The following is a 15,053-nucleotide window of genomic DNA, read 5'->3' on the forward strand; positions in this document are numbered from 1 at the left end:
GCAGCCTCCGGTCTCCGGGGCAGCCCACAGATGTTGTCCGAATCACCTGACAAGATAGGCGCACCAGGGAACAGCCGGTGAACCTGGAGCAGGGGAGCACCCTACGATGCCCGGTGCCACCGGACGCAAGCCTCACAGTGTGGGGGTGTCACCCCCAGTCTCCCACAGCCGCGGCTCCGAGGGCACTTGGGCCGCATTGCACAAGAGGCCACGACCACGTGGCAGGCCCACAACCCACAAATGCACAGACACAGTTTCCAATTCCTGGGGCTCTGCTGTTCTGCCTTTGCGGTGCCAGCAGAGCCCCTTTTATTATTACAGCGTCATGACGCAGTCCTGACACGCACGCAGCGGGGACCACTACACCAGCACACACACAACGGGGTCCAGTAACTGGTCTCATATCTGATGTTACTGCACATCAGAGGCATTGAAAGTACCCATCAGCATCTTAGCATGCAGGGGTGTGGAAGTTACCAGAGAGGAGGAAATCTGCACCTGCTCAAGGGCAGTATTGTGTTCTCCGATACACTGCACTTGGTGGGGTCCTGGGCCCCCCCCCATTTCCCCACCTGTTTCCTGGACTATAGTTGAGATCTCATGTTCCAGTGCTTCTGAGTTGATCAGAGGAGCACTGAGTTATTCTGTGCTCACAGCTGACGTATGACTCCGATCTCACCAGGGGCTAGGTTATATAAAACATGCGGGCACAGTTAAGGCCATATACTTGTGCCCTCTGTGTATTCATAAACGTACGGGCGTCATTCTACAAACATGATCACAAGGATCTCTGTGTCCTTGTAGATGCGGCATGCGCAGGACCTCATGTTGCTCCCCAATTCTGGTTTAGGACCCAGTAGCAAGTAGAACCCCTCATAGGTTCATGACTCATGTGGAGATTACTTTTATGATTCTAAGTTGTATGTCTCTCATCTCTGCACACTCAGTGGCCTTTTTCATTCAACACTAAAGACCTGACAGTAAGAAAGGTGAATCAGCCTCAAAATAAGTATGGTTTAAGCACATGTCAGGAAGACATACATGTTTCCCACTGGATTTCTTACTCAGTCAATGAAAAAAATGTATACATTTGCTTTCTGAACTAACTGAGCTGCTATTAGTGACATACATTAGTAATCAAGAGAATAACAATTTAGAAAGAAACAGACAGATTCTACCGTGTACTTTTGTCCCCTGCAGGTAACAAGAACAACAAGGGTGGTGTTGGTAAGTAGTAATTTTCATTACCCCGAATCTTGCCATATTCCTGATGATATAAATATGGATAATGTGCTGTACTCTTAAAATAGAAGCCTCACTTGGGGGTCAAGGCTCACATTGGGCCAATATCTTTGTTTCCTATTTAGCCGATCTCTTCAAATGCAGTTCATTAATTGCCTGGTGTTTACAGTGGAGAGACACAAAACTCGAAATAAATATATTTTGAGAGCAGGTCTGAAAGACATTAGCCCAGATCGATCCTCCCTCTTCCCAATACTCACACACTGGGGTTTCCACACCCCCACAGACCAGATCGACAACCTTTTTCCCCATACACCTCCTCTCATGTCACGCCGCATTGACACGACACATAAACGGGGTCCAGTAACTGGTCTCATATCTGATGTTACTGCACATCAGAGGCACTGAAAGTAACCTTCAGCAGCTTAGCATGCGGGGGTGTGGACGTTACCAGAGAGCAGGAAATCTGCACCTGCTCAAGGGCAGCATTGTGTTCTCTGATACACTACACTTGTTGGGGTCCTGCCCCCCCACCCCTGTTTCCTCTTCTGTTTCCTGCACTATAGTTGAGATCTCACCTTCCAGGGCTTCTGAGTTGATCAGAGGAACACTGAGTTCTTCTGTCCTCACGGCTGATGCATGACTCCGATCTCACCAGGGACTAGGTTGTATTAAACATGCGGTCGCAGTTAAGGCCATATACTTGTGCCCTCTGTGTATTCATAAACGTACGGGCGTCATTCTACAAACATGATCACAAGGATCGCTGTGTCCTTGTAGATGCGGCATGCGCAGGACCTCATGTTGCTCCCCAAATCTGGCTTACGACCCAGTAGCAAGTAGAACCCCTCATAGGTTCATGACTCATATGTGGAGATTACTCTTATGATTCTAAGTTGTATCTCTCTCATCTCTGCACACTCAGTGGCCTTTTTCATTCAACACTAAAGACCTGACAGTAGGAAAGGTAAATCAGCCTCAAAATAAGTATGGTTTAAGCACATGTCAGGAAGAGATGCATGTTTCCCATTGGATTTCTTACTCAGTCAATGAAAAAAATGTATACATTTGCTTTCTGAACTAACTGAGCTGCTATTAGTGACATCCATTAGTAATCAAGAGAATAACAATTTAGAAAGAAACAGACAGATTCTACTGTGTACTTTTGTCCCCTGCAGGTGACAAGAACAACAAGGGTGGTGTTGGTTAGTACTCATTTTCATTACCCCAAATCTTGCCATATTCCTGATGATATAAATATGGATAATGTGCTGTACTCTTAAAATAGAAGCCTTACTCAGGGTCAAGGCTCACATTGGGCCAGTATCTTTGTTTCCTATTTAGCCGATCTCTTCAAATGCAGTTCATTAATTGCCTGGTGTTTACAGTGGAGAGACACAAAACCTGAAATAAATATATTTTGAGAGCAGGTCTGAAAGACATTAGCCCAGATCCATCCTCCCTCTTCCCAATACTCACACACTGGGGTTTCCACACCCCCACAGACCAGATCGACAACCTTTTTCCCCATACACCTCCTCTCATGTCACGCCGCATTGACACGACACATAAACGGGGTCCAGTAACTGGTCTCATATCTGATGTTACTGCACATCAGAGGCACTGAAAGTACCCTTCAGCAGCATAGCATGCAGGGGTGTGGAAGTTACCAGAGAGTAGGAAATCTGTACCTGCTCAAGGGCAGCATTGTGTTCTCTGATACACTGCACTTGGTGGGGCCTTGGCCCCCCTCCTGTTTACCCTCCTGTTTCCTGGACTATAGTTGAGATCTCATCTTCCAGGGCTACTGAGTTGATCTGAGGAGCACTGAGTTCTTCTGTCCTCACGGCTGATGCATGACTCCGATCTCACCAGGGGCTAGGTTATTTAAAACATGCGGGCACAGTTAAGGCCATATACTTGTGCCCTCTGTGTATTCACAAACGTACGGGCGTCATTCTACAAACATGATCACAAGGATCTCTGTGGCCTTGTAGATGCGGCATGCGCAGGACCTGATGTTGCTCCTGAATTCTGGCTTAGGACCCAGTAGCAAGTAGAACCCCTCATAGGTTCATGACTCATATGTGGAGATTACTCTTATGATTCTAAGTTGTATCTCTCTCATCTCTGCACACTCAGTGGCCTTTTTCATACAACACTAAAGACCTGACAGTAGGAAAGGTAAATCAGCCTCAAAATAAGTATGGTTTAAGCACACGTCAGGAAGGCATACATGTTTCCCACTGGATTTCTTACTCAGTCAATGAAAGAAATGCATACATTTGCTTTCTGAACTAACAGAGCTGCTATTAGTGACATCCATTAGTAATCAAGAGAAGAGCAATTTAGAAAGAAACAGACAGATTCTACTGTGTTCTTTTGTCCCTTGCAGGTAACAGGAACAACAAGGGTGGTGTTAAGGGTGGTAAGTACTCATTTTCATTACCCCGAATCTTGCCATATTCCTGATGATATAAATATGGTTAATGTGCTGTACTCTTAAAATAGAAGCCTCACACTGGGTCAAGGCTCACATTGGGCCAGTATCTTTGTTTTCTATTTAGCCGATCTCTTCAAATACAGTTAATAATTGCCTCGTGTTTACAGTGGAGAGACAAACATCATTGAAAAATGTACTTTCTGAACTAAATGAGCTGCTATTAGTGACATGCATTAGTAATCAAGAGAAAAACAATTTAGAAATATACAGACATATTCTACTGTGTACTTTTGTCCCCTGCAGGTAACAAGAAGAACTAGGGTATTGATGCTGGTAAGTACTCACTTTCATTACCCCGACTCTTGACATATTCCTGATGATATATGGCTAATGTTTTGTGCTCTGAAAATAGAAGCCTCACACACGGTCAAGGCTCACATTGGGCCAGTATCTTTGTTTCCTATTTAGCTGATTGCTTCAAATGCAGTTCATGAATTACCTGGTGTTTACAGTGGAGAGACACAAAACTCAGAATAAAAATATTTTGAGAGCAGGTCTGAAAGACATTAGCCCGGATCCATCCTCCCTCTTCCCAATGCTCACACACTGGGGGTTTCTACACCCCCACAGAACCAGATCGACAACCTTTTTCCCCATACACCTCCTCTCATGTCACGCCACATTGACACGACACATACACAGGGTCCAGTAACTGGTCTCATATCTGATGTTACTGCACATCAGAGGCACTGAAAGTAACCTTCAGCAGCTTAGCATGCGGGGGGGTGGAAGTTACCAGAGAGGAGGAAGTCTGCACCTGCTCAAGGGCAGCATTGTGTTCTCCGATACACTGCACTTGGTGGGGCTCTGGCCCTCCTCCTGTTTCCCCTCCTGTTTCCTGGACTATAGTTGAGATCTCACCTTCCAGGGCTTCTGAGTTGATCAGAGGAAAACTGAGTTCTTCTGTCCTCACGGCTGATGCATGACTCCGATCTCACCAGGGGCTAGGTTATATAAAACATGCGGTCGCAGTTAAGGCCATATACTTGTGCCCTATGTGTATTCATAAACGTACGGGTGTCATTCTACAAACATGATCACAAGGATCTCCGTGGCCTTGTAGATGCGGCATGCGCAGGACCTGATGTTGCCCCCTAATTCTGGCTTAGGACACAGTAGCAAGTCTTGTTCCAACAGGTGCCTCTCCCCTCAAAGAAGCTCTCTTGTGAGGTGCTTGGGGAGGCATGGTGACCACTCTGACACTCTTCACCAGTCCATCAAAGGGAAATATCTTCCTGACAGGACTTGTCATTTCTCACCAGGTGGGCAGGAAAGGTGATTCTGCTATTAAGAGATTATTCAGGAACAGGCTTTTGTACCACTGCCTATGAATCTACCTCTTGCAACCTCTTAGGGAAGACCTACCTTTTCTGAATATTCCCATCAGAAAGGAATCTGACTGTGCTCTAGAAAGAAACACCATTAAGGCTCAGTTCTAGTTGATGCCACATACAGAAATGGATGGGATGATGGCAACAACGTTAACAGGTGGAAACAGCATGGCCGGCCCCTCATACCATAATAATCAGGAGCTCAAAGGTTCATAGTATCTTGAAAGGCATCTTACTTCACTGACGCTAGCCAAGAAATCATTCCAGGATAAGCAGTTTTCTTCATCACGCCAGGAGTTTTCTAGAACCAACCCTAATAAAGAGCCTTGCTTCAATCGGGGTTCCTGCCACTACGACATGCCTGACTTTGCCAGCGAAGTGGCCGCCTTCCCTACATCAAGGGCACCAAGACACCAGCAGCCCTCCTCTTCCATAACGCAATAATCCTGACAATCAAGGCCCTCCCAAGGTGCAATTTGGACCAGTGAGGGGGAAGAATAGGAGCATTTAGGTCGACTTGGATGAATTGGATAAAGGAGCTTTGGCATGGTGAGGCAGCACAAGATTTAGAGTTTAAACTTAGGTCAATTCTTCCTTCAATGGGAACAGTGTAAAAGTCTATATCCATGAAGTGGCGCTCATGCATGAATCCAGAACCCCCTGCCAATGTGGGCTACACAGAGCGTTTCCAGTTTAGATTGGGTTGTCAGGGAGTGTAGTGAATGGTCTTTCTGGTAGAGAATACATTGGTGGGTTTCCGATTCATCCTAAATTGAAAATATCTCATTATCTGGCTCTCAATTGCCTCATTCTAGATGAAGATCCAGCAGATCCTCCACATGACCTTCATGACGAAGATAGATGTGAAGGATTCATATCTCCACATTCTGAGTCAGAGGATTATTGGAAATACCTCAGGTATTACATAGCGGGGCATCATTTCCAGGTCATTGGATGACCTTTCTGCCTCAGTTCGGGCTCCAGGAATGTTACCATATGACGCCTCCAGTAGTAGGAGGATTACATCTCGGAAGCATGTCAAATTAATAAGTGCAACTTTCAGAATGGACATGGGTCGAGCCTTCTTTACAGCTTCATGGGCTGCCAAGCGAAGATTCTGTCAGCAGTTACTTGCATTCAGGGAGCCTAGCAGCCACAACTGTCCTTGTGCCTGTTAGGCAGAATTATATTATGCAGTACCCTTTGGGAACCCCACACACAAGTAAGACTACAAGTGACAGTACAAATTCACCTTTGGTGTAAGCCTGTACTACACAGTAAAGTGGTAGCGATGGCTGAGCAGCCAGATTTATCTCAAGAGTAAAGTGAGCAGTATCAATAGTTACACAAAGAACAGCAATTACTATGATTCAAACAAAAACTGACTCAAGGTTTCTCAGTAAAAGAATATACATTTATTTACACATCAGTTGTAAAACATTTCACTAAAGTAAAGCAGTTGAAAAATCACATTAGTAATACACTACACCGCACCCAATAGATTCTGGACAAGTTAGGCTCAAAATGAAGTTTGAGCAAAATGGCACTCCAGCAATTTAAAAGGGAGGGAAACACAATGTTAGGCAAGAATTGAACAACACCAACAGGTAAGTAAGCAGGTCAATCTAGAAAAAGAAACTACAGTGAGGAAATCAGATTCAAGGGTCCTGGCCCAAAGTCAATGGAGTCTTTGCTCAAGAACACACAGTTCATGGTAGTTTGGTGTTAAGTCTTTGCAAAGAGTTCAGAATGAATTTTGTCAGACGAAAAGTTACTATAAATAGTGGAGAAGGACAAGCCCTCGGATTGGTGAAAGGTTTGACACACTTTCACCGCGGCTGGATGAAACGAACAACCGTATTTGAACAGTGCCGTAAATGAAGAAGAAGGCTGTAGCTTAGGCAGTTGTTCCTGGCAGGTTCTGCTGGCTCACGGTACCTGAAACGACTGTCAGATAGACACGAAGTAGGAGGACTGACGGGTCCTGCACTGCCCAGGGAAGACACTTGCAGCAGAGCAAAGCAACGAATAAAAGGTGTGCTCCTTAAAAACTAAGCAGGTTCCGTTCCTCCTGGCTATCCGGTTCACTGTAGCTCTGTATAGCAAATTCAACCAGAGAAGGGAGGCCTGGCTTGCAGTTTGGTGAACTGGTTGGTCCCACCAGCTCAAGGGGAGAATATTCCTTGAAGAGCTTCCCTGTCATTGGAGTATGACGATTTGGACCTGCAGCAGGGATTCACCGGGCGGTTCAGTCGTTGTAGGGGTCCTCTTCTGTCAAGTCCTCTTCGGTTCTTTCATTCCAGTGGCGACTCTGCCTTTACAGACCCAGAGACCTGTTTTTTATGCAGTTTTCCCCCGTTCACACAGCCTGGCTGTCACACAGCAGGGGGGCTGTCGTGCCGGGACAGTCACCACAGCCAATCAGAATAGAGTGCGACAAGGGTCTCCAAGGAGACCCCGTGCAGGGAGTCCTTGACCCCTCCCTCACATCCTATCCTCCCCAGACATACAGGCGCCAAAGGAGGACTTCTGTGTAGAAGCCCGCGAAAGGACGGTGAACAAAGGAACCACACCTGGTTTGGCGCGCAGATAAAAACACGAGAAAGACTTTTACAAAAAGAAATGGCGAATAAACCCAGACGGAACCGTATAAAAACGTATATGGTCTAGCGGGTTTAAGTTTGGGTCTACCAAGATAGCCTAAAACAATACCAGGGCTATTTAAAATAACCGCGGTAGGAAAAATAGTTACCACTGCCACCAGCCAAGTCTTAAAGAACAGGGAGAGAAACAATGCTCCAAAAGAAACAGACAAAAAGGGATAAGTATTAACCCTTTCCAGCACTCTGTGTAAGATAGTTTGTACTGGGTCTGTGAGTTTTAAAAGAGACTAATAAAGTCAATGGCAACTTTACATGTTCTGAGAGACAGGAGTCAGTCTCAGAAAATTGAGTCATAGTTGGGAAGCCAAAAAGACAACCCTGTGTCACTGCACTGAATGTGCCGTGTAACACACAGTAAAAATATGATGCCTATGGAGTAGGTGAGGCTTCACAGTCTATAAACACAAGAAAATGTTAAACACACACAGCAAAACACATGTAAGAGTGGGAAAAAAGGCTCACACCCTTACCAGGTGAAAAAAAAAATCCTAGAAATCCAGCAAAGCTGCTGAGGCACTCAGTAGGTAAGGGAAATTAGCCATTCTGGAGAATTCTCCCTAACAGTGCCTCACATCAAGCACCATGGGGGCTCATCTGGCAGGCAGTGGAATCAGACCTAAGGGAATTCAGCATCCAGATTGGCATCTAACCCCAATCTCGGGTAGGTCATTAATTCTGACAATAGATGCCAGCGGTCTAGGTTGGAAGCTACACTGGGTATCTTTTCAGGAACTGGAATGTGGGAGGCCAGACAGTGACATCAAGCCAAGTGCTATCTTGTATGCTCTCATTCATAAGATGTGTAACTGGTCATATGGTGTTGTCAGAACCATCCATACCTGGACTAAACTCATGTAAATAGAAAGGAGAACCAGAATACATGCCATTGGTTTTCTAGAAACCCACCTGATGGGATGGATGGTATTCCATGTCCTTTCTTTGGAGGCAGCTCTCACTGGGGGGATTGTCAATATTGTCGTAGATCACTCAGTTCCGTTTGTCCCTCATCCCTTACTTTTACCTAATGGAACAGGCTTTTCCTAATAGCTTAATGAGGCTTCGGTTCCCACCTATCACCCTCTGTGCAGACAGTTTCAACGACCAGAGATTCCCCTTTACTGTTCTCAGAATTGGATTTCCTTTGCATGGGGTGGATGCCTTGTCTCTTACATTGCTCAGGCACGGCCTGTCCACATTCCTCTCATCCTGCTTATTCCTGGGTATTGGCAAAGAGCAGGTTGAAGAGGGCAGAAGTTATTTTTGGGGCTCCTTATTGGACCAGCAGAACTTGGTTTCCCTCCTTCAGCAGTGGAGAATCTCTTTGGTACACTTTCTGGAGTTTCCAGCTATTCGTATCTGTAGCCTAGCCAATCTCAGGTTTGGACTTTGGAATTTCAGAAGCAGCGATAGTCTCCAGCTCTTCAAATGTCACTCCACCTGAGAGGATTATCATACAATTAATACACTTCTGGGTAGCGTCACCCATTGTAGCCCGCTGACCGCTCGCATTAGTCATCCTGGACTTCCTCATGAGAGAGTCAGGAAAGGTTTGACAGTTTTCACCTTACGAGAGGAGTGGGCATCTAATGTATCTCCCTTGGGTTGGCTTGTCTGTAGATTAACAAATGCATGCCTTTGATAAATCCCCCTTTTACATGTTGCCCTCTCCTATGGGACCTAACCTTGTGCCTTAATTCTGTGCAGGAGACCATTCAAGAACCTCAGGATGTAGAACTCGAGTGGTTGCCAGGAAAGACTCTCTTTTAGTGGCAGTATCTTCTTTCCACAATCTAGGAAATGTGGGAGCCCCCGTGTGTCTCCCTCCTTATTTTAGGATCCGTTCTGAGGCCCTCATAACCAGACCTGGATGGGGTTCTTATTGAATATCCTTCTACTTGGTATCGGAGATAGTCAGAGTTGCAGGGGGTGTTCACACCCCAGATATTGGGCAAGCAGTGGAGGAAGAATGGAAAACATACAGAAATGAGATAACCTGTTTGTTTTCTAACAATGGAATAGGAGGGGGTTGAAGCCATTTGGAGTCAGACTTATTAAGGTGATTACAGGTGCAATCAATGAGGCCAATGACTTGCAGTGGGTAAACCTTCTGCCCATCATATAGGGAAGATCTTCTCGAGGAAAGGTGGCCTGTTGTGCCAGGAATTTGGGATTCCCCTTGGGGTCATGTGCAGGGTAACCACTTGAGCCACTTGTATCACTCGGTACTAGATGCACATGACTGGAATGACAAGTGAAGGTTTAGCAATAATACATTGCAGGAAGTCGCTTTGGCTAAAATGGCTGCATGAAAAAACTCAGATTGTATATGTTTATGTACAGTTGTGTTTGTCGACTCCCAGATTAAAGCAGGTAAATCCTTAATAGGTGTAGATTGGGATGAGGGAGAACGACTTTGGAAAATATCTAGATTATATAAGGATTCACCATGATACCGGGTCACCTGCTTCGTCCAAATGCACACAACCGACCTGAACCTCCAACCCAAACTAGACAGAATACAAAACACAAAAAAGTAAAGTGTGGCTCCCTTAAATTTTACATAATCTAAGATGTAAAATAAAAAGCCTAGAAAAGAAATGCTGGCGTTCGTACAACGCAGACACACATCAGATTCTAAAACAGCACCAATTGAACTATGATAAATAAATAATCAAGAGCAAAAAAGCTTTTTATGGACGGATAATTGAGACTGCATTAAACACTACTAATTTCTGTTTCTGGTAATAAATAATTTGTGCAAAAAATAAACATCCTCCATTAATTTAGCTCCACAATCCTTTGCTGACCGACTGCATAATGTTTTATACAGAAAGTTGAACTAATTATTTATGAATACTGAGTGTAAAGACTCATCCCCGCCTTACAACGTGCAATACAAATAAACAAGAAACACCCCAACGGGGAATGAGACTAAGAGAACAGGTTGCGAGAGTTAAAACCTTTTATCTAGAGTTGGCATCCAGAGAACTCTGCTGCCCGAGAGCGCTCTGGCAAACAATACAATTACATCCATTTTTGAAGGCAAAAATCGTCATCAATGACATCATTACATAAGGGACCGCAAGGACACAGGATTGGATAAAGATTGAATAATATAGGTCACTGTAGGTGTTGCTCCCTCTGGATTGGCTGTTCAGTTGGCGGGAGGGCGAGCATCACAAGGTCCATTTGCCTGTGTCCGGGTGGGGTGAGGGTCAGGTCGCTGCAATGCAAAGTGGCCACTAACTGAGCTAACATAATACATTCTAATAAAACATACACTGAATAATAGTCATCACAGTTCCTTTGAGTAAATCATTGTAACCCTATACATTGTATTCGTGGGACCGCACTATTACTCATTAGGGCTTATATGTGACACCAGGTTAGGGGTCTTGACCAATATGATAACATCAATTGTGGGGTGGGTCTGGATTTATCAAGAGACTGTGGGGCAAGTTGATGTTTGTTCGTTACAAGAGACAATATATTGTGACAGAGGTCTACTTTTAGCTAGGGGCTGTGTGGGGGGGCTTCATGGCAGGGTCACATATCTGGTACATCAAGAGAATACCTTGAAGGGAAACAGGGTTATACTGGCCGTAATTTTCCAACAGCGAGGGTGAGGGGGCACGAGCAGGTTTGTGGACATGGATGAGCTACGAGGCCTGGCTCAAGCTGGTTCACACACGGGACAGTGATCTCAGAGGAAGAGCGAGATGTTACATTTGTTTTGTTGCAATTACCTCCGGCTTGAGCGTGAGAATGGAGGTGCACAGACACAGAGGGAAAATGTGGGGGCCATGAGCGCGATATGCGCGGCACTGCAAAGAGGAGAGAAGCCTTTTCCTATTATCGCAGTGAGGCCTACACAAAAGATGGAGTTGAGGGTGCACAAAATGGATGCCACATGTCTTGCCCAACAGCCCCATCTATGCCAACACCAGCATAAGGCTGATATGGGGAGGCACATGTTTCAAGCTGTCCTGAATGCAAGATGGGACAGAGGGCCCTAACGACCCCTCGCTCACACACATGAGTAACCCTTCATCTCTCCTTCACCTGGCACTAAATGGAACAAGAATCTACAGATCTCAATTGAGTTCAAATTACTGGATCATCTTGCCCTTACCTCATTACTGGCACCGTGGGGTCTCGCCAGACTCTACATTTGCCAATATTTTGTCACTCTTGTATCTACTTACCTGATGTAGCCCCCAGTACCATGAGGCGCGGCTTTTGCAGACCTTACATTTACTAACATGTTCTCACCTAAGTATCTGCTTGCCTGATGTAGCCCCCCAGTACCATGAGGTGCGGCTTTTGCAGACCTTCCATTACAAACCTTTTGTCACCTATTTATCTGTTTGTCTGATGAAGGCCCCGTACCATGAGGCTCTGCTTTTCCAGAACTTGCATTTACTAACATTTTGTCACCTATCTGTTTGCCTGATGTAGCCCCCGTACCATGAAGGGGCTTTCTCATCAGAACAATATGCTATAAACTGCGGTGTCTGACAGGGCTCTGCGTTGTCTCCTCTACTTTTTAATTTCAATCTGCACCCCTTAGTAGACCTGATTTGAAGCTATGGGCTGTCTTTTGATGATGTTGCTGAAGACACTCGAATCGTCCTGGACCAAGATAAAACTAACAGTACATGGAATGATAAAGTCAAAGACTGTCTTTCTGCAATTAAAAGCTGGTCTGATGCAAATTCATTGAAAATCAATCCAGAAAAAAAGACATTTTGATTGTCAGTCTTAATCCATCACTGTGGAATACTTCTTTCTAAAAGCTTAGGCCAGTATCCTTAACTGAGACAATACGTTAACAATCTATGGATAATCGTTGATAAGGAGTTCACTTTAATAAATCAACTGGGAACAATTACTAAGTCAGCTCCTTCCATGTCCAGAAAATTTTATATTTGCTCCCCAATCTAATATTTACATACCAGGTAAGGGTAATTAATGCTTTTATCTCTTCTAGATTGGATTATAATACTATATCTATGATTATATACCTCTGTCTTCCATCTAACGGCCAAAACAAACTAACGAGGATACACAAAATGGCTGCTAGTTTTCAAGAGCCTATTCATTGCAGTTAAAAGCCTAAAGCACTCGTGCAAATCTCCTCTTTCTTTCAAGTTCTAATTGGTACATTCCTAAGCGTTCCTTGAAATCTGGTATTGAATGGTAGGTATGCATCCACGAATATGCAAAGGAGAACTGAGTGGGACGTCCTTTTCGGTACAGGCCGCTAAGCTATAGAATGCAATACCACTTACTCTCGCAAAAAAGATGAATCTTATGACTTTTAGGAAAAAACTTAAAATATGTTTTTCAGGATTCCTTAAAACTCACTGTAGACATCAGAATGTGTTCAGTACCATTGCAGTTATACAGCACCAAGTTATACTTGGGTGAACGCTGGGCTTTGCAAAACTCCCCAATACAATACAATTTAATGTAATACAATACAACCTCCCGGGGGATTTGCAAGACAGCACTGGATAGCAGGATGAGACACGTTACTGGATCCCCTTAATGCCATTATGTAAGAGGTTGTGGCATGAGGGGAAGAGAAAAAGGTCCAAAAAGTGCTGGTAAAAGTGGCAGCAATTCCATCACCGCCACTTTTCACACACCACCAAACTACAGGTTTGCTGGTGAGGGTTGCCTGATTTACCTCCAGCCAAGAGCTGGAGATAATTCAAGCCCTCACCGGAAAAGGAATTGCTGGTATTACCAGCACTGTTAACACAGGCAATCCCCTCCATGGAGTCCTAGCGGACTCCACGGAATGGGGATTTACTGCCCTTCCAAATACCTGTAATATCCCAGTAATACCAGGATATCAGGTAGCGGGACCAGTAATAGCATTTGCCGGTATCCCGCCAGGATTGCCAGCAGGATACCAACAGACATATGATGACTCCCAATGAGTGAGTATTAGGAAGAGGGAGAAGACCCTGTGTAACAGTGATTACTCTACCTGATTCCGAAAGGTGTGTTAGGGGTATTATCTCCCAATAGATGTGTAATTCAGTCAATTATAAAATATAACATACAGAGTATTGCATCATATGAAATGTGGGGCCCTTTGTGGTAGGTCAGAATCAGGAGATGGACAATGTGGCATTGTAGCTGACTTCTTTAAATTAGCCATCACAATCCTAAACTGTCCATGAATCCACGATTGTTGTCCCTATACTAGAAAGCAGCTGTAAAAGGATGCTCGTCAGGAAGATCAGTACAAAACAAGTCCTATATCCTGAATGCTATCCGACCCCTGAGTTCTGTGCGTACCTTTATAAAAGAAACATATAATTAAACAAAGGTACATTCAGGCCTATGGCCTTAGCAAGAGAATGGTGCAGGTTTCTGATCCCCACCCTGGTGTGCCTTTTTTAAAATGTCCCCTCGCCCTTGTTGCCCAGTCTAAAGAAGTTTCAATCGTAATTCAATTAAGTTCTAAAAAGTGTCTCTTGTCGTACCCTCTGATTTAGGAAGATCTGGCCCATATCCCCACCCCTGAGAGGATGTCCTGGTAATCCTTACCAAGACAATTATGGGCATTCCCGCCCTCTAGATAGTTCCTGGTTGTTATCCCGCCTTTGGTATTCATTTTTATCACCCCACCTTGGGCTCTTGAATGTATTGCTCTGCCTTGGGATTTCACTTCCCCCATCTCGCCTTAGGTTTTCGTGCCCCTCACCCTGACTTGGGGTTTCCCTTCTCTCACCCCGCCTTGCCGCCTGGTTTCTCTCACCCAACTTTCTACTTTGGGGTTTTGCTTATCTTACCCGCTTTGCGGTATTGTTTCTCTAACCTGCCTTGGTGTTTCACTTCTCTCACCCTTCCTTGGGGTTTCACTTTTATCACCCCAACTTGGGGTCCTGTGACCCCACTGTGGGGTCTTGTTGGGCCTCTCACTCTGCCTTGGGGTCCTGGTCATTTCACCCCGCCCTGGGCTTTTCTATCTCACACCCAGCCTTGGGGTTTCACTTTGCTCATCTCCCCTTGGGGTCCTGTGCCTTTCACGCTGCATTGGGGTCTTTTGGGCCCTCTCACCCTGCCTTCAGGTTTGGTTCATCACACCCTGCCTTAGGGCCTTGGTGGACCTCTCCTCCACTTTCTAGTCCTTAAGAACAACCACGTACCTCTGGTCTCATGGCGGCGCTCCACTGGAGACTCGTGGAGGTTGGCACAGGCATCTGCTTTTTCGTGGTGCTTTGCTTTGGCTCAGCTTGCACCCTTTTCCTGCTGGCTTCTTGCGGGTCTCCAGTGCCAGCTTCTCAGCACGCCCAT

The 15,053-nt window shown here is 45.2% G+C and overlaps 1 long non-coding RNA gene across 3 annotated transcripts in view; it reads left to right on the forward strand.

Annotated features, from left to right (window-relative positions):
• The window catches only part of LOC138562527 (uncharacterized), a 173,500-nt gene that overhangs the window by 139,018 nt on the left and 19,429 nt on the right, over positions 1-15,053 (forward strand). For 2 of the 3 annotated variants that reach the window (XR_011299337.1, XR_011299338.1), the window contains 4 exons: positions 1,201-1,227; positions 2,421-2,447; positions 3,638-3,670; positions 3,989-4,018. This is a non-coding gene — a long non-coding RNA (uncharacterized lncRNA). The remainder of the gene's footprint in view (positions 1-1,200; positions 1,228-2,420; positions 2,448-3,637; positions 3,671-3,988; positions 4,019-15,053) is intronic. The other variant, XR_011299339.1, reaches the window with a different exon arrangement.

Source organism: Ambystoma mexicanum, unplaced genomic scaffold (assembly GCF_040938575.1).
Source record: "Ambystoma mexicanum isolate Mex_15411 unplaced genomic scaffold, UKY_AmexF1_1 Mex_scaf56, whole genome shotgun sequence".
Classification (NCBI taxonomy): domain Eukaryota; kingdom Metazoa; phylum Chordata; class Amphibia; order Caudata; family Ambystomatidae; genus Ambystoma; species Ambystoma mexicanum.